The 26,209-nt window shown below is 40.2% G+C and overlaps 1 pseudogene across 1 annotated transcript; it reads right to left on the bottom strand.

Annotated features, from left to right (window-relative positions):
* Positions 1-500: 500 nt before the first annotated feature.
* Positions 501-2,690, bottom strand: LOC143548872 (U-box domain-containing protein 30 pseudogene; annotated as a pseudogene). The gene is made up of 2 exons (XR_013138028.1): positions 689-2,690; positions 501-646 (listed from the first exon to the last, which is right to left on the bottom strand). The product of XR_013138028.1 is annotated as a U-box domain-containing protein 30 pseudogene (transcript).
* Positions 2,691-26,209: the final 23,519 nt, after the last annotated feature.

Here is a 26,209-nt window from a genome sequence, read left to right on the forward strand (position 1 = left end):
GGAAGAGTTAGGTTGAGAGAAGGAGAATGATTTTCACTTCTTTTCTCTATTCTACCAAACAAAGGAAATGATTTTCAATTCTCCACCTATTTCCATTTCTTTCCAATTCCATTTCTCTCCTATTTCCATTTCCATTTCTTCTCATTTTTTTTCTCTGTACCAAACACCCCCTAAGGGGTGTGGGGCTCTAGTGGGGGCTCCAGCAGAGCCAAGAACCAATAATATTATGACGTGTGGCAGAGAGAGAAACTGGATTAGGGGGGTGCTGGCGCCCCGCGCTAGCGCCCCTGGTGTGGGTAGCGCCCCGCTAGCGCCCCACATCCTCTCTCTCTTCTCCCGCTACCATGCTCGCGGTGGTGTTGGAGCCCCCTCTAACGCCCCCTCTAGCACCCCCTTGGTGTGGTACTAGCGCCTGGGGACGCGAGCGGAGGGGCTCTAGCTCCCCCTTTGAAGCCCCCACACCCCTCAGTCTTATAGTTAAAGGCTCTATCAAGTATCAACTATCTTTTGATTTTTGAAGACATCATTGGTCTAAAGTATTGAGTCTTTTTTCAAAACACAATGGCCCTCTTCCTTCACCAAACTTTGACTCCCATCAATCAAACACAGTAAATTTAGTCATACACACACATGCCACTATCATTCACTAAACTTGGAGTACCCAACAATCAAACACACATATTACCACAATGCTCAAGAACTTTAAATCAATTTCAATAGTTACCAAAGAAATATATTTATATTCCAAAATTTAAAACTGAAATGTAAAAGATAACAAAAAAGATAATTTTTTACCCATGGTAATAATCCCACAAAGGCAACTATATACAATCACTCTTCAAGCTTTCACCTGATGGTTCTTGTTAACTTGCATTTAGATATAAAGATCGAATCCGTATAATTCAAACTGCAGAGCTTCAACAGCTCAGCCGACCGCTGTTTCAGCAACGGATCACACCCGCTTTGAATAACAAGCAAAAGCTTTGCAGCCAGACCCACATCAACAGCAACCGACGAATACTCTTCAGGCGAAAGCTTGCAAATTGACCACAAAATCGACAAAGCAAGCTGCGTACACGTTTCCGATATCCTCATCAAGATCCTAACCATATTCGGTATCGTATTCGAACACCCGCTCAATGCGATTTTACCTTCTTTCACATCCGAAACCGCATCCAAAACAAACAATGCTAGTTCCAAACACTCGGGATTCATCCCGGGCAGTAATTCAACCAATTGAGGAACCGCGCCTATACTAACAATCAACGTTATCGCGTGTCTATCCTTAACCGAGCATATGGATTTAAGCAGCTTTAAACCGGGCAAATTCCCACTCGGGTGTCGTTTATCTTTAACCAACCGCATTAACGCGACTAACAAACTATGACTCGAAACAATTAACTGGAAATCATCTTCTTCCATTAAACTTTGCAACAAGTTGGTACAATTAATCTTTGTTTCAATACACCCTTCATTCAACATATCAACCAATAACGAGACTTTCGCAGGCTGCATAAGGTTCAACCTCGAACCCGAATCAAGGCTTAAATTCACAAGAATTGACACGACCTCAGACCCAATTGCGTGTGAAGTGTAAGGACCTAATAAGGCTAACAAAACACCCACCCCACCTTTACTAACAACCGCGGTCCTCGCAGTCGCGTGTTCGGTCACGACCCGCCTCAGGTCTTTCAACGACCGAACACGCGCTTGACCCTTAACCCGTTTAAGGGTGTCCAAGATATCCGAAGCCGTACCCGCTACGTCTTCGGATTTCTTCTTCATTTGCAAATATTTTTGTGAAAACCAAGTGTATATTAACTGATGCAGGGTATTATTTGGTGTGACTGAGTCATCCCAAAGCTCTTGCATAGTAGTGGGACAAGTGAAGTGACCCAAACTGAACCATTTCAAGATATTGGATCGTTCGTACGTTTGACCCGTACAAAGGGTAACCGGGTCTTGCATTGGTTCAAGTGAAATTGGACAAATGAATACAGATGGGACATCTGGTAGATCCAATTGTTCAATCATCTTGTTAAGATCCAGTTTCTGGTCAAACCCGGATCCGAACCCGAGTCCACCGCCTAATACAACGTCTTTGACAGCAGTGTGTAGATCTAGAACCTGGCCGTTAACCCCATCTGGGGGTGAATTACACACGCGCATTATGACGAACACTTGGTGGGCAAATTGGTTTCAGGCACATTGCATTGTGGTTGAGTTTGGTGATATGGGTTGGGTCAAAAAGAGTGATGAAAACGAAGTGTTTTGATGTCGTATTCAAGGTGTATAAAAGGTTTGAATGATGAAACCAAACCAATAGTAGAATAGAACAGTCAATGGGGAAATAATGAGATCTAGATGCTTTTTATAAAGTATGAGGTTAATAATAATAATAATGGAATTGAAAGAGACCCAAGAGTGAGAGTGTGGATGGATCAGTAATAATAATAATAATAAAGAAGAGGTCCTGTGCTTTTTGGGGCAATCGTTCAACGCAGAGGAAAGCTAAGCAATAATAATAATAATAAAGAGATTGGATTCTTTTTTTATTTATTTTTATTGAAATTTGGTAAACCGGAAAGGATGATGAATTGAATGGGGCCGGTTAATAAGCCAGTTGGACCGCTCCACACGTGCTAGTGTTACCACGCGTGACTTGATGTTTCTAGTTTTTAAATTTTATAAATTTTTATACATAGATAATTCACGTATACACACAAACCTGATTTTCACTTTTATTCTTTTTAATATTAAACATATAATAACGACGATTATTTTTAAATTGTAATACGTTGTGTGATACACCGGTGTGGTTATTTATTTAGATGGTGAAGTTATGTCATTTTACATGATGTGGGTTTGTGTGAACAAACTTATACGTTGTGGATGTATATGCATATCTAAAATGGTTTTTGATTACACTAAACATGTTATGCTATCCTATTTTACCATGACATGTTTACTTGTGCTAGAAGCCTAGTTGCATAAATGGACATAAATACATCTAGTTCATATTACTTGTAAAGACACTTGTGTCATATATATTGAAATGGTTAAATGTGAAATATTCATCTTATAAAATCGTACTTTAGGTTTGATCATAATTTTGTCATTTTCATCCAAATAGGTAAAGGAACATAACGTTAACAAACTAACAAGGTTAATGAAATGGATGAAAAGGGCAATATTTGAAAACCTCAATGGTATAGTTACAAAAAAGATAACAATAAAAAAATATACTAAAGTTACGTAGCTGGCCAAACTTCAGTAACAAAATGAGCCTATATTCTTATTTTTTCTTTGTATAACAAATACATTCGTACGTTATCTAATAGTAAATAAGTTTTTAAAGCATTCCGCTAATATTGTTTAAACTTATTTGTTTATTTAAAGTCACACAACTTTTATTAGTTGTTACAGTAGTATGAGGTTTTTTATAAATGTGAAAACCTTTTAAATTAAGTGACTTAAATAAAAGATATAATTGTTTTAACTTCAAAGCATAGACATTGTTTAAAATTAGTCACAAACCTTCTAATGATATACCAACAAGAATGTTGTAATAAATTTATGAAACTATACATATACATGAATGATCAAAGTTTAAAAAATTAAGATGATTTATTAGTCACATAGAATTAATATAAACTTGTTTATTTTTCACTTAATGGGTAAATTAGTAATAGCACGTGGGAAGCCGGTCAATGTGTCAACAATAACGCCGCACGAGGACGCTAGCCGCACGAACCAAGACAATTAAAAAAAGTGAGAATATCTCGGAATAGTCGAAACATAACACCCTTCCAGATAACACAAAGGTAAAAAATGCTTGGGCATTAAACTTTCACTTTGACCCCTTTAACTTTAACTCTTTTGCAAACAAAGCGGTCCCCTAACTTTACAAGATATGAAAATCAAACATGTACCACACAATTCATGACTTTGTTGCTTTCCTTTTGTTGAGAATGAAAGGTGATGAGAGGTTAAAGTTCATAGCGTTAAGAAACTGTATGGTCACTATTCACTAATTATATACCCAGCATTAATACGAGTTAGAATACGATTAAAGTACAAAGTTTTTCGCATGGAACAAAACACGGTCCCTTAATAAGTTATTATTGTTGTCACGTTGACAATCTTATAATAAACGGAAAAAACTAGTGAAATGTAAGTTTTATCTTATGTTGCGGTGACAGAATGATGTACACAAATATTAGAGGCGACAGTCGTGTAGGGTTGGTGGGTTAACGAGTTGATGAGTTTCGGGTTGGCGGGTTGAGATTCATCAACCCTAACTCAACCCATATTTTTATTCGTGTAGGTTGTGTCGACCCATTTAAATTTGTGTCGTGTTCGGGTTGTGTTTCAGGTCAACCCGTTTTACGTTTATATACGAATATGAGTAATATCCATTGACTTAGTATTAAATTAAACAATTAATTACTCTTATTCATATAAAAAACTTGTTAATAATTTGTGATAAATCAAATTATTTTTGTGTGTGTGTATATATATATATCATTCTCAATTAACAAACTTAGGTTCTCATTTTTAGCTCAAGATAAGAACAAACGAACGAAATAACTAGAGAATATACAATTAGAAATAATAAAATAAAACTATTATAAGTAAAAAATAGATAAAAGTAATGCAAAAAGAAATTAATTTTACCTTTAAAAGTTAATTAATACATGAAAAATTACAAACTAGGTATTTAACTTTAAAATTTAAAACATCTTATCTCTAAAATAAAAATATTAACTTCTCTAAAATTGTTAAACAAGTTAACAGGTTAACCCACTTTTTAATAGGTCGGGTTTGGGTTGACCTGTTTTTTAAACGTGCCGGGTTCGGGTTGACCTGGTGAAGAAAACGGGTTGTGTCAGCCAACCCAAAATCTATGTTTTTTGTGTCGGGTTTTGGATCGTGTCAGGAATTAACAACCCTAACAAATATTTGACTGGACGTTTAGGGCATGATATTCATATTTATTTGTTGTATATGTACCCGACAATCAAGTGATACCTATTTATCGAACAATTTTAAAGGACAAGACTAGTAACATAAAATTCTTGTGTGCACCATGTCACTATGTATAAATAAATGATATTTTAGTACACAAACTTTATCCTATGGTATATTCATTGTTGTAATTTGTAATTGAAACGAATCTAAAAACTCAAAAATAATTTAAAATTCTAGAATGATTTTATTCCTTTTTCTTGGTTGAATCAATGATTATCGTTCCATGAGCAACTCACACACCAAATACATGCTACATTTTTTAAATCATCCTTACAATTATGAGAACTTAGAAAGATGAAATTTAAAAATGGATTGTATAACACCATCGTTGTGTGGAGACGTCGTGTGTGTGGGAGGGGGGAGGTCATCATTGACAACCCCCTCACCCCCCACACACACACCAGCGCTATCACGGTAACGCCCTTGAGTGGTTAAAAGTTAGGCCACCCCCATTAAAAACCAATAACAAATTGGAAAAAAAATTATCGTGTTAATCCATAAGCGTTTGTAAAAACGAGTCAATTAAAAACCGTTGTCTACATAACAATTACATGACACTAATAGGTCACCATAACTAACATTTTAAATCACAACACCACCATAAGAGAATCACCATATGACAAAATGACATAAACGGACATTTTTCGTAATTTGAACCATATCTATCAAGCTTTGCTAAAACTTACACGGCAATATTGAAAAGACCAGCCAAGTCTTCTTTCGTGTTACGACTTCGTCCAAAACTAAGTTTTTAAGATTTATTTTCTTTTTCTTTTACACGTGTCATATTATGATTAATTTGTATGTATATACTTTGGTATTACTTCTATTTAAGTAGAAGAAAAATAAATTTTTTGGAGAATTTATCGAAATGGTCATATTATTATATGATAATAAAAGTTGGAAGTGGTGTGTCGTGTGGGTCAGGGTTAGTGTTCTTTTTGGGCAAATAATAAAAATAAAATCTAAAAAAGAGGGAAACAGCTTGACCATGTCAGTGTGTTGGTTTGACTGTCATATCTGGTCTTTTGTTTGACCGAAAGTTTTATGCCCCACTTTCATCTATGTATTTTATTTTTCTGACACGTTAGGCTGAGGGGTGTGGGGGGCGCGAGAGGGGGCGCGAGTGGGGGCGCCATCCAATAATATTGTGACGTGTGGCAGAGAGAGAAACTTGATAAGATGGGTGTTGGTAGTGGTGATAGCGCCCCGGGGCATGGTGTGGAGGGGCGCGAGAGGGGGCGCGAGCGGTTTATTTTTTTATTTTTTTATAAATGTATTAAAAAAACGTATTATTAAAAAAACAAGAAATTATTTAAAAAAAACACACATTAATTAAAAAAACACATTAATATATAAAAAAAAATTAAAGTACTAAAGAAAAACATTATTCTTATTCTTCGGCTTCGTCTTCTTCGATCAACCTCTTCCGGATTAATTACTAATTACTACTTGGTAATAAACTAATAATTAATTACTATTCCTGTCAATAATAATATATCAAATATTAAACGACAAGGCGTGTAAACAGATAGCATTGAGCCACCAGGTCACCTTCCCCTGTACTTCTTCTTCTTCTTCTTCTTCATACTTTATTACCAAATCACAGTCAAAATTATAACCCTGCCACCCAAAATCAGACCCACCATTATTATTATATATACATCTTAATTATATTCATAACCCAACGGCTCTATTTACCCTTCCCAAGGCCGCTCACGAGCGCTACCTCCCTTGCGCCTGCCTCGTTTTCCGCTCTCGCGCCCCTCTCGCGCCCCTCTCGCGCCCCGGTGGTGTGGCTCTCGCGCCCCGGGGCGCGAGCGAACGTCCTCTCGCGCCCTGACTAGCGCTCCGCACCCCTCAGCCTTACCTTGTTTCCTCCCAACGTAATTAAAGTATAATTTAATTTAATTAAACAACTCCTCAAATTTAAAAATATCTAACATAAGATCATTAGGGGACAGAATGAAATTTATATATTTCAAATACATGTCGAGAAATAAAAAGCTAGACATATTTAAAAAAATCATTATTTCTTGAACATGTGGGACAAATTGTTTCTTTTACTTTTCTTAGATTAGTTATAAAGCCTCACCCCTAAGCGTTATGCGTCACGTGGCACATATGACTTTTTACAAAAAACAAGTGTAGTCATAACTCTCCATAACTTTGTTAATTTGTTTTTTTTTTAATTCTTAAAGGTAAAAAGTAAAGACTCTTTTTTGATTTTGGTGTCATTATCGGACGTTATGTGTATAACTTGCAAAAAGAAAAAAACCTCATAACTTAGAGGGGGCGGTGTTTTCCAGAGTTATGGGCCATAAAGCTACCCCATAACTCTCCACTACAGATGGTCTTACGTCCATATTTAAGTGTCATGGTTTAAAAACATAAAATTTAAGGTAGATTTAATGATTACTTTTTTTGTTTACCAAATGACAATAATGCATTTGGAAATTGGGTTCATCAATATTGCTTATTAATTGCTAGTTGTGTGTTTAAGGATAAACTTATAAATTAGTTAATAAATTTTGAAAGTGAACATTATTAATGGAACAAATAAAAAAATATAAACACTTGTAATAGGACTGAGAGAGTATAATCTACCGTTGTTTCAATACAAATATGCTGTTTATGTGTTGAATAAGTAAAAGAAGTAAGAGAAACAAAAATATATTCAGTTTAGCCACCTAGTTGAGTTTCTTTAAATAATGTGGTTATAGGTTCAAATACATAGTTTTCTTAAACTAATTACTCGTACGAAAGATATCAAACGAACTTTGAGTAAACTCAAACTAGCGCCATTGAAACCGTCTTGTCGAACTCTACGATATTAGATTTTGGGTTTTTGCTTTCCAATTCTAGCTTTTAGATTTTAGAAATTTTGTTCAAATAATCGTGCCTATTTTTCAACATTGTGTTTTTTTGTTAATTTTAATTATTGTGTCATTTTTTCTCGACGTTATGTTATGTTTTGCTTGAAATCATGCTATATTTTGTGATTCATTGTATCTTTATACTCCTATATTTAATAGACTCCGTAGGATAACTTAACCAATTAGGGTAAAAATTAACAAATATTAATATAGTTATATTTATAGTACATCTTATAATTTAGCTACGGACTTTCTACAAGTACATCTATAGAATCACTTTACACTAGGGCTGTTACTTTTACCCGAAACCCAACCAGAGAAAACACGTACTCAAACCCGAACTAACCCGACACGAAAAACCCGAACCCGAGAAAAGACTAACCCGAACCCGAACCGAAGTAATTTGGGTTGGTTCTCGGGTTTGATTTATAAGTTTCAGGTCAACCCGAATAACCCGAACAAACTTTTAGTTTTGAAATTAAATATATATTTAGGTATAATATGCTTACTAAAGTTATCAAAATCTAGTCATAATCGATTGTTGTCATTACAACTATTATGAATCGATTGTTTATTGTTAATTTATGTTTTCCGTTTATTACTAATAGCAAACGTAATCAAACAACTAAATCACGCCCGATTGAAAGCGATTATTGTTCGAGTTAGTTTTACTCTTCTTTTGGATTGTTTTATCAAGTTATGTTGATTTATTCTTTGATTATTTGTTTACGAGCAAATAATAATATGTTATTTAATTTTAGCATTGTAGTTTTTAAATTTTTTTGTTTTTTTGTTTTTTTCTAGGATACTCGAAGCCCGATTAACCCAACCCGAATTACCCGAACCCGAAAAACCCGTTAGAGATTCGGGTTGGGTTTCGGGTCAACATTTAAAACTTTGAAACCCGAAGAACCCGACCCGATTAACCCGAAACCCGAAAAACAAACCCGGAGAACACCCCTACTTTACACTAACAAGTAAATGTTAGGTGAATTTTATATTATAGTTAACTAGTTTTTATCCCCCCGTATTATGGGGGTCGTTTAAATTTTCCGTTTCTAATATTGTGAATATATTTTTTTTTGGATTTTAGTTTATTTATTGTAAGAAGTTAATAATATAATTGAACATATTCTGATTATTTATGTTTGGTTATGTTTATTTTTTAATGAAACGTTGAATGAATTATATACTTAATTTTATATTTATTTGTTTATGTTCATCTTTTATAATTTTGATATTATTTTGTGAAACTTTTCATTTAAGTTAAACTTAAAAGAAAAAATAATCGTGTAACTAAATCCATATTGAAAAATTAAATTAGGTTTGACTACATGGTTTGTTTTATATTTTATGTTTTTAGTATTTATATATTTATTTTGTACTTTAATTTAATTTATTATAAGAAAATTAATAATATACTTATGGTTTGATAATGAAAGAGTTTTACAAATAAATGAGATGTTATAACTTGTTTAAAAGCTATATGGTTTGTTGAGACCCATTATTCATTTATTTTTTTTACTATAAAATTGTTTCATAGTAAATAATATACTTTTATAAAAAAATCGGATATTAATTTTTATTATGTCCCTATTTTATTGAATTTTCATTTCAAATATTTGGCGGGATTAATTTTTAATATAATGAGATGTTATAACCCGTTTAATGACTATCTGGGTTTGGTGAGACTCATACTCATGAATTCGGGTCAAATGCATGAGAACCCACCATTTACAAATAAAGCAATCTGGTGACTTGAGAGAAAATAGAGAGGTTTCGTTTATATATATTTAAGATTATAAACGAAAGTAATCGCTAGCCCTCAGGCTGTCGTGTACATTTGTTTGTATCCTTACATATGTGGTAAAAAGTCGGTGGGCACACCGCACCACACTTGGTCATGACCTCCGCCACGATGGGCCGGACTAAAGTTACGTCTGAGTGAGACTGACCATGTGTATACGTATGGTACCTAAGTAATGTCGAACGATGCGGTGTTTGGTGGGGTGTCTTGTGTGAGACTTAGTTTATAATCGTGTTTGTTTTAAAAAGCTTGATTATTCCTAAGCTACGATGGGTCGGACCTAAGTTATGTCTCGAGGGGTTATCAAGTAAAAGAAATTATTTTCGCGTCAGCATGTGTTGCTCACGTATTTTCTAAACATTTTGCGGGTAATCAAGAATAGGAGCTTGCGATGAATAAGTGCTTAAGATATCCGATGACTCAGATTATTTTGTAAAACTTTAAAAATATAAATGGTTGTTTGTAAAGATAACTATATTTTGTAAACAAGTAATACTTTAAACGAGTATTTTATAAATCCAGTCTTTTGACTTATAAATATTATTTTAATCCACATATATATGGCTTCCGCTTTAATACCCGCTACTCTGATTTAATTACAAATGTAGTACCAACATATGTGTTATATGCCACACCCCCATCTAAGGTCTAGGAGTATGACCAATAGTTGGTATCATAATAGTAAATAAATCAGAGTTACGTTTGTAAGCGGAAGTCTTATAAAACTTTAAGGATCAAAATGTATATATATATGTATATATCACAAAAGACGGAATTATAAAAATACCCGTTTAAGTTGTTTACAAAACATTACTTGTTAGAATAACAAACCACCATTTTAATATGTTAAGTTATTACAAAATAAATCCGAGCCATCGGATTAAAGTATAGCACTTCGACGTTCCAAGCGCTAATCTTGTTCACATGCAAAATGTAAGAAAATACGTCAGCAACGAATGCTGGTGAACTAAAACAAAGACGCAAAAATATTTTCTTTTTCTTTATTACCCCTCGAGACTACGCCTGCCTCGGCCCAACGTGGCTTAGGAATAACAAAGTCAAACAACACATTATAAACTCGAGCCTCTACTCTAGGTCACCTCAGCAAACACCGCAGCGTTCGACTTAGTTAAGTACCCGTAAATATACACAAAAGGTCGTACTCCCTACAGGAGAGCGTCCTACGACCAAGGGTGGTGCGGTGTGCCCACCGCGTAGTACCACCTATGTAAGGATCCAGACACACGTATACCACAGCCTGAGGGATAGGTTTATACCCTTATTTATAACGTTTTTAGGAACACATAGTTCCTTGTAAACAATTTTCATATAACATGTTTGACTTATTTTAAAATAAGTTATAAAAGTTTGGGGGCGTATTCACCTTATCGCTTTGGGATCGGCTTCAACACCGTCCGAGAGTCTTTCCCTTGCTATCTCGCACCTATAGAACGAGTATAACCATTTGTTAGTCGGATATACAAGGTGGGGAGGATGTAACATCGTGAAAGTTTCGGGTCAATATTACCAAGTTTCAAAAGATAAATGATCAAAAATGTCAAATTCTAAACTCAAGGGTTTAAATTGAAAATTTTGTTTTCCTGACCCATCGGGATACGCGATGGGTTATCTGACAGGCAAGACACGTGGCCTGCCACATGTCCACACATGGCACAATGTCTGCCACGTGGCGTCACGTCCGCCACGTGACAAGCCTATATGGCAGCTCAACAGTCTACGTCGCGATACGCGACTGGCTGATCAAGGGGCCATCGCGTATCACGATGGGATCCCTGATCAGCCTATAAATAGAGGCCATGGGCTCTCTTGTAAGGCCCCGTTACCGGTAACCCTACTTACGTGTTGGATTTACTCATAAACACAGTTCTAAATATCAGAGTTAATTAAAACATTTACGCGAAATATAAAACTTTCATAAAACTTTACATAATTCATAACTTGTCTCAAAACATTTATTGTCTTTCACATTAAAGCATTAAAATTAACACATCATAGGTCTTCAGATGCCAGATTCTTGTTCAGTGCCATGTGTCTCCTCAAGCGAGCTGCCTCATCCTACTCACCTGCGTGCATACTAAAAGTCAGCTACGCTGAGTGAGTTCTAGATAATCACATAATCATACCATTCACATAACATTATATTCTTTCATTCATACTTTTATACTTTCATACTTTCTTACATTCATACTTTCTTACTTTCATACTTTCATACTTTCTTACATTCATACTTTCTTACTTTCATACTTTCATACTTTCATATCTTATGTTATAAAGAGCATTACGCCCTACATTCCTCGAGTATTATTAGGGCTCGGTACCCTCTTTCCTCGAGTATTATTAGGGCTCGGTACCCTCTTTCCTCGAGTATTATTAGGGCTCGGTACCCCCTTTCCTCGAGTATTATTAGGGCTCGGTACCCCCTTTCCTCGAGTATTATTAGGGCTCGGTACCCTTCTTCCTCGAATATTAGTAGGGTTCGGTTCCCTAGTTCTCGAATATTAGTAGGGTTCGATTCCCTCTTCGTTACCATACAACCATACATCATACCTCGAGTATTATTAGGGCTCGGTACCCTTTTCGTAACCATACAACCATACATTATCATTTCTTTCTTCTATTATCTCTATCATGTTCATACACATAAACATACATAACATACTTACCTTTTACATAGCGTTACAACCTGACAGTACGTGCAATATCCGAAGATCGTTCACGTACCATCAAGCAATCATTCATACATTTCACATTATCCACATAAGGCATACACTTATCTCTTAGGATAAGTGTATTAACAAACATGTTGAGTATGCACACAGCCCCGAAAACATAACACATAAATGGGGCTAGAAACTCACCTGAACACGGTTACGTTCTCCGTTGATCGTAATCCCTTTCTTCAGTTGTGCACGGCTGACTGTATAACAAGTATACATATCAATTTAACTATCACTACTTATAACATCTTTCTAGTCTTAATTACTACCCACAACGAACGGGGGTCCGGGGGCAGCGCCCCTGGCAGCGGGGTCTAGGGGCGGCAGCCCCTAGCAGGGTCCAAGGGGCAGAGCCCCTGGCTGGGGTCGAGCTGCCAGGTCAGCTTGGAAAAATTTTATTTCCATTAACTGTCTTAACACATTTTCCATTAGGTTTTTAATTTATTTTCTAAACGAACTTCACTTTAGGCGAAGTTAAACCTCGGGCGAACTTGGCTTCAGGCGAAGTTAAACCTTAGGCGAACTTGGCTTCAGGCGAAGTTAAACCTTAGGCGAACTTGGCTTCAGGCGAAGTTATCCTTAGGCGAACTTGGCTTCAGGCGAAGTTATCCTTAGGCGAACTTGGCCGTAGGCGAAGTTATCCTTAGGCGAAGTTACGCTTGAAGGCGAAGTTACGCTTGAAGGCGAAGTTCATCAGGCGAACTTAATCTTGCAGGCGAAGTTATCGCGCTGCAGATCTGTTTGCCCATAAATCCTTCGTTTCTTAGCCAAATAACTCGATTTTGGTACCCACGGAATCGTATGATCGGCGCCTACAAATCCCAACCATCAAATCGGCCTAAAATCGACGTTTTAGGGGTCCGATTTGGGCAGTTTGGGTTTCGGGTCCGGTTAACCCATCCAATCCTAGCCATTTTCAGTAATATTAGCTTTGTTGGATTTGTTCTTACCTCACCAACTCAGATCTATCAACAAAATCTCGGGTCTCGGCTTCGAATCTTGATCGGTTAGAATGTGTGTGTTTTGAGTGTGTGAAGAAATAGATGTAAATGAAGATATTTTTGGGATTTTGGGGGTATTTATATCCCTGAAATCCCATTCTTATTTAACCCATCTCAATTAATCCACGTCCAAGACCCGCTCCCTACCCGATACTAATTAATTACACGAAATCACTAAACATAACTTCCTTTATTCATCATTAAAATTTTTAGGATGTTACAAGTCTTCCCCCCTTAAAAAGGTTTCGTCCCCGAAACCTAACTATTTCATAAACAAACTAGGGTAAAACTTGCGCATCTCATCCTCCGCTTCCCAAGTAGCATCCGATCCTTTGCGGTGTTTCCATAACACTTTTACCAAAGATATAATCTTGTGACGAAGCTGTTTTTCCTTGCGATCAACGATCTCTATCGGTTGCTCGATGTAGTTCAATTGTTCATCAACCTCAATATCCATCAATGGCACGTGAGACGTGTCATCAGCTAGACACTTCCTCAGATGAGAAACATGGAAGGTTGAATGAATTCCTTCTAACTCATCGGGTAAATCCAGTTTATAAGCTACTTCACCCACACGTTTTACAATCTTGAACGGTCCAATGTACCTCGGACTCAACTTTCCTCTTTTCCTAAAACGGATAATCCCCTTCCAAGGCGAGACTTTGAGCATCACATAGTCACCCACGTTAAACTCAATTGGTCGTCGCCGCTTATCTGCATAATACTTTTGTCTGTCTTGAGCGGCTTTCATTCTTGCTTTGATCTGATCGAACTTTGAAGACGTTTCTTGAACCACTTCTATGCTTCCCATTTCCTTCTGACCAATCTCACCCCAACACACCGGGGTTCTACATCGTCTACCGTACAGCATCTCAAACGGTGGCATACCAATACTTGAATGGTAACTGTTGTTATAGGAGAACTCTGCCAGATGCAGATGATCATCCCAACTTCCACCAAAATCTAAAACACAAGCACGTAGCATATCCTCAAGGGTTTGGATCGTCCGTTCGGACTGTCCATCGGTTTGAGGATGATACGCCGTACCGATGTTCAACCTCGTCCCCATAGCTTCATGAAATTTCTTCCAGAACCTCGAAGTAAACCGTGTATCCCTATCAGACACGATCGATAACGGTACTCCATGCTTGGTTACCACTTCCTTGATGAACAAGCTTGCTAACGTTTCTGACGAGATGGCCTCTCGTATGGGCAGAAAGTGAGCACTCTTGGTCAAACGGTCCACAATCACCCAGATGGTATCATGTTGCTTAGCTGTACGAGGTAGCTTAGTTATGAAATCCATGGTGATGTGTTCCCATTTCCACTCAGGTATCTCTAGCGGTTGCATCTTCCCATAAGGCTTTTGGTGCTCGGCCTTGACTTGTAAGCAAGTTAAGCACTTACTAACATAGTCCACTACATCATTCTTCATTCTTGGCCACCAGTAATCTCTTTTCAAGTCTTGGTACATCTTTGTAGCTCCAGGATGGATTGAGTACCTTGACTTATGAGCTTCATCTAAGATTCGACTTCTAAGATCACCATGGCGTGGAATCCACATACGGTCAAATCTAGTTTTAACTCCATGAGTGTTTTCCATCAACTCATCTTGCTGGCCATAAATCCTTTCTTTCTTTACTAACCCTTCGTCTACTAACACTTCTGACTGCACTTTGATGATTTCTTCAAAAAGACTTGAGTTCATGATCAACTTGTATGACTTCACGGTTGCAAGGACTTCCTCATTCTTACGACTTAGCGCATCAGCGACCACGTTAGCTTTACCGGGGTAATACTTAATCTCACAGTCGTAATCCTTTATCAATTCTAACCATCTTCTCTGCCTCATGTTCAATTCTTTCTGCTCGAAGAAGTACTTTAAACTCTTATGATCTGTATAGATAGTGCACTTAGTACCGTACAGATAATTCCTCCATATCTTAAGAGCATGCACTACAGCTGCTAACTCCAAATCATGCGTCGGATAAGTACTCTCATGGACCTTCAACTGTCTAGACGCGTAGGCTATCACCTTCCCTCGTTGCATCAACACGCAACCTAACCCTTGATGCGAGGCATCAGCACAAACAACAAAATCCTCATCACCATCGGGTAAAGTAAGGATTGGAGCTTGCGTGAGTCTCTTCTTCAATTCTTCAAAGGCTTCCTCCTGAAACTTTCCCCAATTGAATACTATCGTCTTTCGGGTCATACCGGTCAGCGGTGCGGCTATCTTGGAGAAACCTTCGATGAATCTCCTATAGTAGCCAGCTAACCCTAGGAAACTTCGTATATCAGTCGGATTCTGCGGAGTCTTCCAATTCGTTATCGCTTCAATCTTAGCTGGGTCCACGGTAATCCCTTCAGGATTAATCACGTGACCTAAAAATTGCACTTCTCTTAACCAGAACGCGCACTTCGAAAACTTGGCATACAACTTCTCTTTCTTCAGAGTCTCAAGTACCTCTCTCAGATGCTCAGCATGTTCAGACTCGCTCTTTGAATAAACCAATATATCATCGATGAAGACGATAACCGACTTATCCAACATCGGTCGACACACCCTATTCATCATGTCCATAAATGCTGCAGGAGCATTGGTTAGACCGAATGACATTACGAGGAACTCGTAGTGTCCAAACCGCGTTCGGAACGCTGTCTTAGGGATGTCTGCCTCTTTCACCTTCAGCTGATGGTAGCCTGATCTGAGATCTATTCGTGAGAACCAACTTGAACCTTGCAGTTGGTCAAACAGATCATCAATCCTTGGCAACGGATATCTATTCTTTACCGTAAGCTTATTCAACTCACTATAGTCTATGCACATTCTCATACTTCCATCCTTCTTTTTCACAAACAAAACCGGTGCGCCCCACGGAGAAACACTCGGTCTGATAAAACCCTTGTCTAGGAGTTCTTGCAATTGGGACATCAATTCTCTCATCTCAGACGGTGCTAGACGGTAAGGCGCTTTCGCGACAGGTTGGGCTCCTGGTATTAAATCTATCTGAAATTCTATTTCTCGCTCCGGTGGCAACCCCGGAAGATCCTCAGGGAATACTTCTGGGTAGTCGCGCACAATAGGAACATCTTTCATTTCTTTCGTCTCGGCCGTAGCGTTGACAACATACGCCAGGTAGGCACCACAACCCCGCCTTAGTAAACCCTCAGCTTTTATCATCGAAATGACATTAAGCCCGGAACTTTCCTTATCACCATAGACCGTTACCGCGCTACCATCCAATGACTTTAACCTTATAATCCTACTCTTACATACTATCTGAGCCTCAAACTCAGACAACCAATCCATACCCAAAACCACATCGAACCCTCCCAAGGTCATAACGTACAAGGTAATCGGGAACTCATGTCCTTCCAATTCTATCTTACAGTTCTTAACCATCCTTGTTATTTTAACCGAAGTGTCACTAGCGGTTTCTACTATAAGGGTCTCAGACACTCGGCAACATTTCATTTTAGCTAGTTTACTAAATGGTGTGGCTACGAAACTTTTGTTTGCACCCGAATCAAATAATACAGTAGCGGAAACACCGTTCACGAGAAACGTACCTGTGACAACATCCGGAATCTGCTTGGCTTGTTCTTGAGTCAGCATGTAGGCTCTAGTTCTTGGCCTGGCTTGATCAGCATCTTTCCTTCCACTACCTCCAGCTTCACTCTCGGTACACTCCCTAGCAAAGTGACCTGTCTTACCACACTTGTAGCATGCAGGCTTAGAACTGCACTCATGAGCATAATGACCTGCCTTCCCACACTTGTAGCAAACATTCGACCCAAATTTACATTCCCCGGCATGTATCTTTCCACACTTATAACATGTATCCGAACCCTTTCCCCACCTACACGCACCACTGTGCGCCTTGCCACAAGTCTTGCACGACCTGTTCTCCCATACTCTCGGCTGTTTGTTCTTAGGGTTTCATATCTGGGTACCGGGTCGTTTAGCAGGAGCGACCCATTTCTTCTCTTTCTTCTCATCTCCCACCACCACATCATCCGCAACCAAGTCTGCATAAACCATTTCTGCGAGTTCGACAGCAGAATCGAAAGTAGTAGGTTTACTTGTTCTGACTAACATGCGAACTCTCTGTGGTAATCCCCTCACATAACACTTGATCCTTTTTGCCTCAGTGTTGACCATATCGGGCACCAACCTGGACATTCGATTGAACTCGGTGGTGTACTCACGGTGTGTCATTGCCCCAGCTTTCAAGTTTAAGAATTTCATCTCCGCCCTTTCAACCTCGGCGTCAGCACAGAACTTCATCATCACTAACTCCTTCAGATCATCCCACTTCATCTCTTTGATCTCTTCACGGGTCTTCCTCTGCTCCACACTCTCCCACCGATACATAGCCTCATCTACGAATGACTGAGTAGCATAACCCACAGCTTGGTCGGGACGGCATTCGCTAATGCGGATAACCTTGTCCATAGCGGTTATCCATTGGAGAGTAGCGATTGCGTCTCCCAACCCGGTCAGCTTTGGCGGGTCGCATCCTTTGAAGGACTTATAGCTGCACCCACCTTGTCCTCTTCTCCTATCATCGACTTTCACAGACTTATCCACACTCGAGGCCCCTCTTTCACCTTCCCCATCCTTCCTACCATCACCACCCGCCCCTTCAGCAGTTCGTTCACGGCTTCCAGCAGATCCTTCGGGATTCAGGTTCTTCACAGCAGCAACTACAGCCTGAACAATGGCTGCTTGAACTGCAGGGCTAAGTTGAACTTCCTCGTTGTTGTTCTGGTCTCCTCCAGCTGCGCTTCCTTCATCTTCGGTGTGGGAAGCTTCTTCTACCGAGGGTTGCCGGACAAGACGAGGCCTGCCACGACGCCCAGTGCGACCCCCAGTTTCAACAAATTTTCCAGCTCCAGCCATTAGTATTCTAAAGGGGAAAACACAAACATCATCACTCAAGGAACTATTTAGTACAAGGATAGTAAGGCTAACAGGTAATAACAGTGGCCAGTTGTGACTAGCTGATCACGTTACTTTCCGTGTCCTATACACTTCCCTTTATGAGTCTATTTGTGCTGGTTCTACTTAAGCAGTTTGTCAAAGTAAACAATCAATTATTCCTATCCCTGCCGTTCACATATCTTTCCTTTCTCATTAACATATATCATTTAATCATACACCTTACCTTTACTGTTCTTGCTTGAGCAACACATGGCATTCTTGAACTGGCATCTTCTTTCCTTTCTTAATTATATCCCATACTCTGTTCGAGTCTAAGCATGTAGGATGCTTAAATCTCTCGAACTTTGCTCTGATACCAACTTGTAAGGCCCCGTTACCGGTAACCCTACTTACGTGTTGGATTTACTCATAAACACAGTTCTAAATATCAGAGTTAATTAAAACATTTACGCGGAATATAAAACTTTCATAAAACTTTACATAATTCATAACTTGTCTCAAAACATTTATTGTCTTTCACATTAAAGCATTAAAATTAACACATCATAGGTCTTCAGATGCCAGATTCTTGTTCAGTGCCATGTGTCTCCTCAAGCGAGCTGCCTCATCCTACTTGTGACATCTGTCCCGATCCGACCCGACCCAGGTACCCGTTTCTCTAATCCGATCTCTTTCTTTTATGATTTAATATTTATTTATACTTATATTTTACTTTTAATAATAATAATATATTTTCCTTCCCGCCTCTTTCTCTCTCTTTCTTTCCGCCGTCCCGTCCCTCTTCTTCTCTCTTTCCGCCTTCTTTTCCCTCTTGTCGTCGTCCCGCCCTTAAGCCTTGAACCCCTGTCCTTTGTTCCTTCCCGCCTAAGGTTGTCTGCGCAGCTCCACGCGCCAGACTCCTTATAAGGAAGCCTGCGTGAAGACCACCTGTTACTGCGATACGCGAGACGAACTGTCCCCGCAGCGCGCTAAGGATTTTAGTTCTTCCCGCGGCGCGCTATGGATACCGTTCTTCCAGCGACGCGCTAAGGAATATAGTTCTTCTCGCGACGCGCTTAGAATTGAAGTTCTTCCCGCGACGCGCTTAGAAATGTAGTTCTTCCCGCGACGCGTTAAGGTTGGTTCTGTCAGCCTTCGCGCTCGCGCACTCTTGACCTTCTGTGTCTGCCTTCGCGCTCAAGCTTTCTCGCGCTATGTCTTGAGTCTTTTCTTCTGTTTAATCCAGCCGTTTACTTTTGTGTTGTCTTATCTTCTGTGCTGTTGACCTGACCTATCTTATGTCTGAAAAGCCACTTTCGGCGCAGCATGCGCACCAACCCCATTGGTTGACAGAAAAAGTGACTGACATTATCTTTTGAGATCTGCTTTTCCATGCTTTGACCAGTACCTTTATCTGACCCGCCCATGCTTTTACTGTTACCTGTCAGCCCTTTTTCCTGTTCCCCTGCTGCAATATCTTTCCATATCTTTTGCTTTTGGATTCTTATGCTTTTTGATATCTTTTGCTTGATTTGTTTGGATCTTTTCCTCTTTTCTAGGGATTGTGTTCCCTAGGGTTTCTCTATAAATAATAATATTATTTCTCCTAACACTACACACACAAAGCACTTAAACTCTCCTGTTCCCTCTTGCTCCTTGCCGTTGTTCTTCCTCAGCCGTCTCCTCTCTCTGCCTTCGTCCTCTTTCCTGTTCTGCCCTGCTTTTCCGGTAATATATATTATATATAATAATTTACTTACTAATTATGCTAACTTGTAATCAAGACTTAAAACCAATCATTAAAACAATAATCTTATTTATAGGTTAACTTGTGCTTGTTTAAAGTTGGTTCTTGCTTTATCTTTCACCGCACCGTTTATCAAGTGAGTAATCTCGTACCTAATCCCTTTTTGCTTTTAATGTTTTGGGATGTTCATGTGTTCATACAAACTTAGAGTCTTAAACTGTTTATGAACTTTAGTCGCGCAGTATCCCATGTGTTGAGGACGTAGACTTGGCTGTTTATTTGTATGTGTGGATCATTAACCGTCTTGTCGGTCTATTCCGCAGTTCTCATGGTACCATTAGATGAACACGGGAGAACTATCGTTTATGATTTTCTCTTTTGTTTACACTTGCACAGTCTTTCTTGTTTGTGAGCTCAATCGTGAGCACTGGCAGTCTATGAGTATGAATCTTAGAGTTGGTCCCGATCGGATTACACCCTTGTTGAAAACCAGACATACACATGTTGCGCGCAGATTTATTGTTATCTATGTATTGTATTAAACTTGATTTCTCACCAACACGCAAGTGTTTGACGTTTATTTTAACACATGTTCAGGTTTGCAGTAGCTGTTTTGGAGCTCGAGGACACGTAGGAAGTTTTCTTTATTTTGGACCTAGATTAAAATGTATCAAGACAAGTTATTGCTGTTCGAATATTATGATTTATAATATATTGATTTATGATGATTTATGTTATCCTGTGTTTACGCTGCGCGTGCGCGAATGAATGTATTTATTAAATATTGACACCCAATAGTGTCACGAGTAATGAAACAATATGTGGCGCCCCGATGTATAATCCGCCTTTGGTCGGGGTGTTACAGATTGGTATCAGAGCTCGTTGACTTTAGGATAGGTGGTTAGACGTAACGGCCTAGAATACCTAAGAGTCCCCTCTCGCGCATGAGAGAAATCTTATGTTTGCGCGCTTATTGTTAATTACTCGTTATTTATAAATATGCTTGCGCAGACGCAGCGCATGGTTTTATGTTTTATTTCGCGATATTTCGATTTTTGCTGAATTTCGATTTTTATTGGTTTTACTTACATATTCGTTTGTGGGGATTGAAAATCCGAAAAGTCATGGTGATACATGAATAGTTGATTTTCAAATTCCATTTACGATTATGTTCTGAGGTTGGAGACTTGAAAAGTCATGGTGATACATGAATTGTCAATCTCCAATACTCATTTTCTTGTATATTTTATATTGAGGATTGAAAAGTCATGGTGATACATGAATCGTCAATCTCCAATACTCGTTTACTCGTCATTTTAAATTGAGAATTCGGAAGGTCATGGTGATACATGAATTGTCGATTGTCAATTCGAATTCATTACCTTTATTAAGTTGCATTTAAATTCATATTTTACATTTGATAGCATTTAACTCCACGAAACCGAGCTTTATAAGGTTATACTTTGCGCTAAAACCAAGATATTAACTAAAATTAAAACTTTTATAGAATGCCTCCGCTATCTCGCCGCCATCAGAGGAGAGAAGCCTCGCGCAGACGATCGCAGCAACGTTCCCAGGAAATGGCCGCCGCAATAGCCCAAGCTTTGAGCCAAAACAATACCAACACCTCCGGATACAACATTAAGTCCTTTAACGCGGGTAACCCTCCAAAGTTCACAGGTCTTGAAGGAGCCACCGTGATGCTCCAGTGGCTTGAGAAAATAGAAAACACTTTCCTCCACACCCAATGCCCCTCAGACCGACGAACCCTATATGCCTCCAGTGTCCTGGAAGCAAGGGCGCTTACATGGTGGAATGGAGTAGCTCATGCGCGTGGCGCAGAAGCTGCTTCCAGCATGCTCTGGGAGGAATTTAAGGATCTCTTGACGCGAGAATTCTGCCCTCCCAACGAAGTTAAGCGCCTGGAGGAAGAATTTTGGAATCTTAAGCAATACAGCGGTGAAGCGCGCGAGTACGCGACGCGCTTCCATGAACTAAGCCTGCTTGTCCCTCACCTTGTTGCCCCTTCCCGCCGAGCCATAGAGAAATTCCTTGGGGGTCTCCCCATGGAAATTCAAGATTCTGTATGGGCCAGAAACCCAGTTACCCTCTCTGACGCCATCGAATTGGCCGCTGTGCTCAGCGACAACCATGTCAGAGCAGGAACCCTGTTCCTGCGGGGAACTGAGAAGACCAAAACCACCAAGACTGCCCCAGAACCAACAGAAACCAAACCAGAACCCTCAAACCATAACCAGAAACGTAGGCGCAGACAAGTTTACGCGCTTACCAGCCCGCCCATAGTCCAGCAACCCGCCTACCAACCTCTAGTATACGCCCCTCAACCCCTGTCAGCCTACCCAACTCCCCCTGTAGTCCACAGCTATGCCTTAACCAATCCAGCACTCCCTGCCCCGTCAACTAAGAAACCTTACACAGGAAACCAACCCTTTTGCCCAACCTGTAGATTTCACCACCCACCTCAAGTCCCATGTCGACTTTGTAACCGATGTGGCCGCGCTGGTCACCTTGCAGAAAACTGTAGAGTCCTTCCCGCCAATCCAATTGCACCAACACCACCAGTCTACCCGCAGAACCCACAACCAACCTACCAAAACCCACGACCCAGATCGTGCTTCAACTGCGGTGATCCCAGTCATTTCCGGAACGCATGCCCAAGGCTACAAGTTCAGATTACGCAAGCGAATCCGGTGAACCAGATTTCGAACCAAGTGACACGCGGACGAGCTTTTAACATAACCGCGCACCAAGCGCAAGCGAATAATGACGTAGTTAATGGTACATTTTTGCTTAACGGATTTTATGCTTCTGTACTTTTTGATACTGGCGCCGATCGAAGTTTTATTTCTCGCGCGTTTGAGCAGAAGCTTGCGCGACCGCGCAACGATTTAAAAGAAAATTTTTCAGTTGAATTGGCTAATGGCGAAACTGTTTTAATAAACTCTGTGATTAAAGATTGCACGCTTAACCTTAACGAAAACGATTTTCTGATCGACCTCATTCCCATGCCTCTTGGAAGCTTTGATGTTATCATTGGTATGGACTGGCTTACGCATAATCGCGCCGAAGTTATTTGCGCCAAGAAGTTGATTCGCATACCTCGAGAAAATGGTGATCTTCATATCTACGGCGAAAAACCCTCCGCGGTCTTAAACTTATGTCTTGCGCCGAAGCCCGAAGGCTCATGCGGAAAAGGTGTATTGCATTCTTAGCCCATGTGGTTAAACCTGCTGAAGAAAAGAAGCTTCGCGAAATCCCTGTTGTGCGTGACTTCCCTGAAGTTTTTCCTGATGATCTTCCTGGTATTCCCCCCGCTCGTGAAGTCGAGTTTCGTGTTGATCTTGTCCCTGGTGCTTCCCCCGTAGCCAAATCTCCTTATCGTCTTGCACCCGCTGAGATGCAAGAATTGGCAAGCCAACTTCAAGAGTTGACTGCTAAAGGATTCATCCGGCCTAGCTCTTCGCCCTGGGGTGCTCCGGTGTTGTTCGTTAAAAAGAAAGATGGATCGTTTCGCATGTGTATTGATTACCGCGAGTTGAACAAACTCACTATTAAAAACCGGTATCCCTTACCGCGTATTGACGACCTCTTTGATCAACTCCAAGGTGCCTCTTGTTTCTCCAAGATTGATCTCCGTTCTGGTTATCACCAGTTGCGCATCCGCGATGAAGATGTTCCGAAGACTGCTTTTCGAACTCGTTATGGCCACTTTGAATTCTTGGTCATGTCCTTCGGTTTAACCAACGCACCCGCCGTTTTCATGGATCTAATGAATCGGGTGTGTAGGCCTTTCTTGGATAAATTCGTGATTGTGTTTATCGATGACGTTCTGATTTATTCTAAGACCAAGGCCGAACATGAGCAACATCTTCGATTGGTATTGCAAAAGCTTCGAACCGAGCAGCTCTTTGCCAAGCTCTCCAAGTGTGAATTCTGGTCTGATGAAGTACAGTTTCTTGGCCATGTTGTGAACAAGATGGGTATTCATGTCGACCCATCCAAAATTGAAGCAATCAAGAACTGGATTACGCCGACCACTCCTACCGAGATCCGTTCTTTTCTGGGCTTAGCTGGTTATTACCGGCGCTTCATTTCGAACTTCTCGAAGATCGCTTTGCCTTTAACAGCTCTAACGCACAAAGGTAAACCGTATATTTGGGGCTCGAAGCAAGAAGAAGCCTTTCTAACGCTCAAGCGTTTGTTGTGTGAAGCTCCTGTTCTTGCGCTACCTGAGGGTAATGATGATTTTGTCGTGTATTGCGATGCCTCCAACCAAGGTCTCGGTTGTGTTCTTATGCAACGAGGCAAGGTTATCGCTTACGCATCAAGGCAACTCAAGGTTCATGAAAAGAATTATACAACTCACGATCTCGAACTTGGTGCAGTTGTTTTTGCTTTAAAAATCTGGAGACACTACCTTTATGGTACTAAGTGTATCCTTTACACTGACCATAAAAGCCTTCAGCATATCTTTGATCAGAAGGAACTTAACATGAGACAACGCCGATGGAGCGAACTCATCAGCGATTACGATTGTGAGATCCGGTATCATCCTGGTAAGGCTAATGTGGTAGCCGATGCGCTCAGCCGAAAACCCTGCCAGCTTAACTGTATCTTGCCGCGCACGCAGCTTCACTTCGCGCCGATCCAAAGCAACCTTGAATCGCGCATTCGTGACGCGCAGCGCGCATCCATCAGTAATGGTAACCTTCGCGCCGAGTTAGCGTGTGGCGCGGAAGCACACTTTGTCCCTAATCTGAGTGGAATTCTTTGTTATCTTAATCGCATCTGGATTCCCTTTGATGAGAATCTTCGCGCTGACATCCTGAGTGAAGCGCACAAATCTCGGTATTCTATTCATCCTGGCGCTGATAAGATGTACAAGGATTTGCGCATTACTTATTGGTGGCCCGGTATGAAAAAGGATATTGCTGTGTTCGTATCTAAATGCCTAACTTGTTCTAAGGTAAAAGCTGAACACCAACGCCCATCTGGTTTGCTCGAACAACCAGAAATTCCTACGTGGAAATGGGAATGTATAGCGATGGACTTTATTACCAAGTTACCTTTGACAGCAAGCAAACATGATAGCATTTGGGTAATAGTGGATCGTTTGACTAAGTCTGCTCACTTTCTGCCCATTCGTGAAAACTACCGTGTTGAGCAACTCGCGCAGCTTTATGTCAAGGAAATTGTCTGCCGCCATGGTACTCCTTTGAGCATCATATCCGATCGCGATGGCCGGTTTATATCTCGCTTTTGGAAATCTCTCCAATCTGCGCTAGGAACTCGCTTGGACATGAGTACGGCATATCATCCTCAGACTGACGGTCAGTCTGAGCGAACTATTCAAACCCTTGAGGATATGCTTCGATCTTGTGTTCTTGATTTTGGAGGTAATTGGGATTCACACCTACCTCTGGTCGAGTTCTCTTATAATAACAGCTATCATTCCAGTATCGGTATGGCCCCATTTGAAGCACTTTACGGTCGTAAGTGCCGCTCCCCGATTTGTTGGAGCGAAGTGGGTGAAGTTCAAATCTCAGGACCCGAACTAGTTCAAGAGACAACCGATAAAATCGCCAAGATCCGTGATCATCTGCTGACTGCCAGAAGCCGACAGAAGAGTTACGCAGATCGTAGGCGAAAGCCTCTCGAATTTCAAGTTGGTGATCTTGTTCTCCTCAAAGTGTCGCCCTGGAAGGGTGTTGTCCGCTTTGGGAAGAAAGGTAAGCTTGCTCCTCGATATGTTGGACCATTTAAGATTCTCGCGCGTTTAGGAAAAGTTGCCTACAGACTAGACCTGCCGCCCGCGCTCAGTAATGTGCATCCAACGTTCCATATATCCAATCTCAAGAAGTGTTTAGCCGACGAGAACCTTCACATTCCACTTGATGAAGTTCAAGTTGACGAATCCATGCATTTCGTTGAGAAGCCTGTTGAGATTATGGATCGCGAGGTTAAGAGAACCAAGCGCAGTCGTATCCCTATTGTTAAAATTCGCTGGGAGTCCAAGCGCGGAGCCGAGTTTACATGGGAAAGGGAAGATCAAATGAAGATC

This window comes from Bidens hawaiensis, unplaced genomic scaffold (genome assembly GCF_021521415.1).
Source record: "Bidens hawaiensis isolate Kalapana, Puna unplaced genomic scaffold, B.hawaiensis_p1.1 tig00015291_1, whole genome shotgun sequence".
Lineage (NCBI taxonomy): Eukaryota > Viridiplantae > Streptophyta > Magnoliopsida > Asterales > Asteraceae > Bidens > Bidens hawaiensis.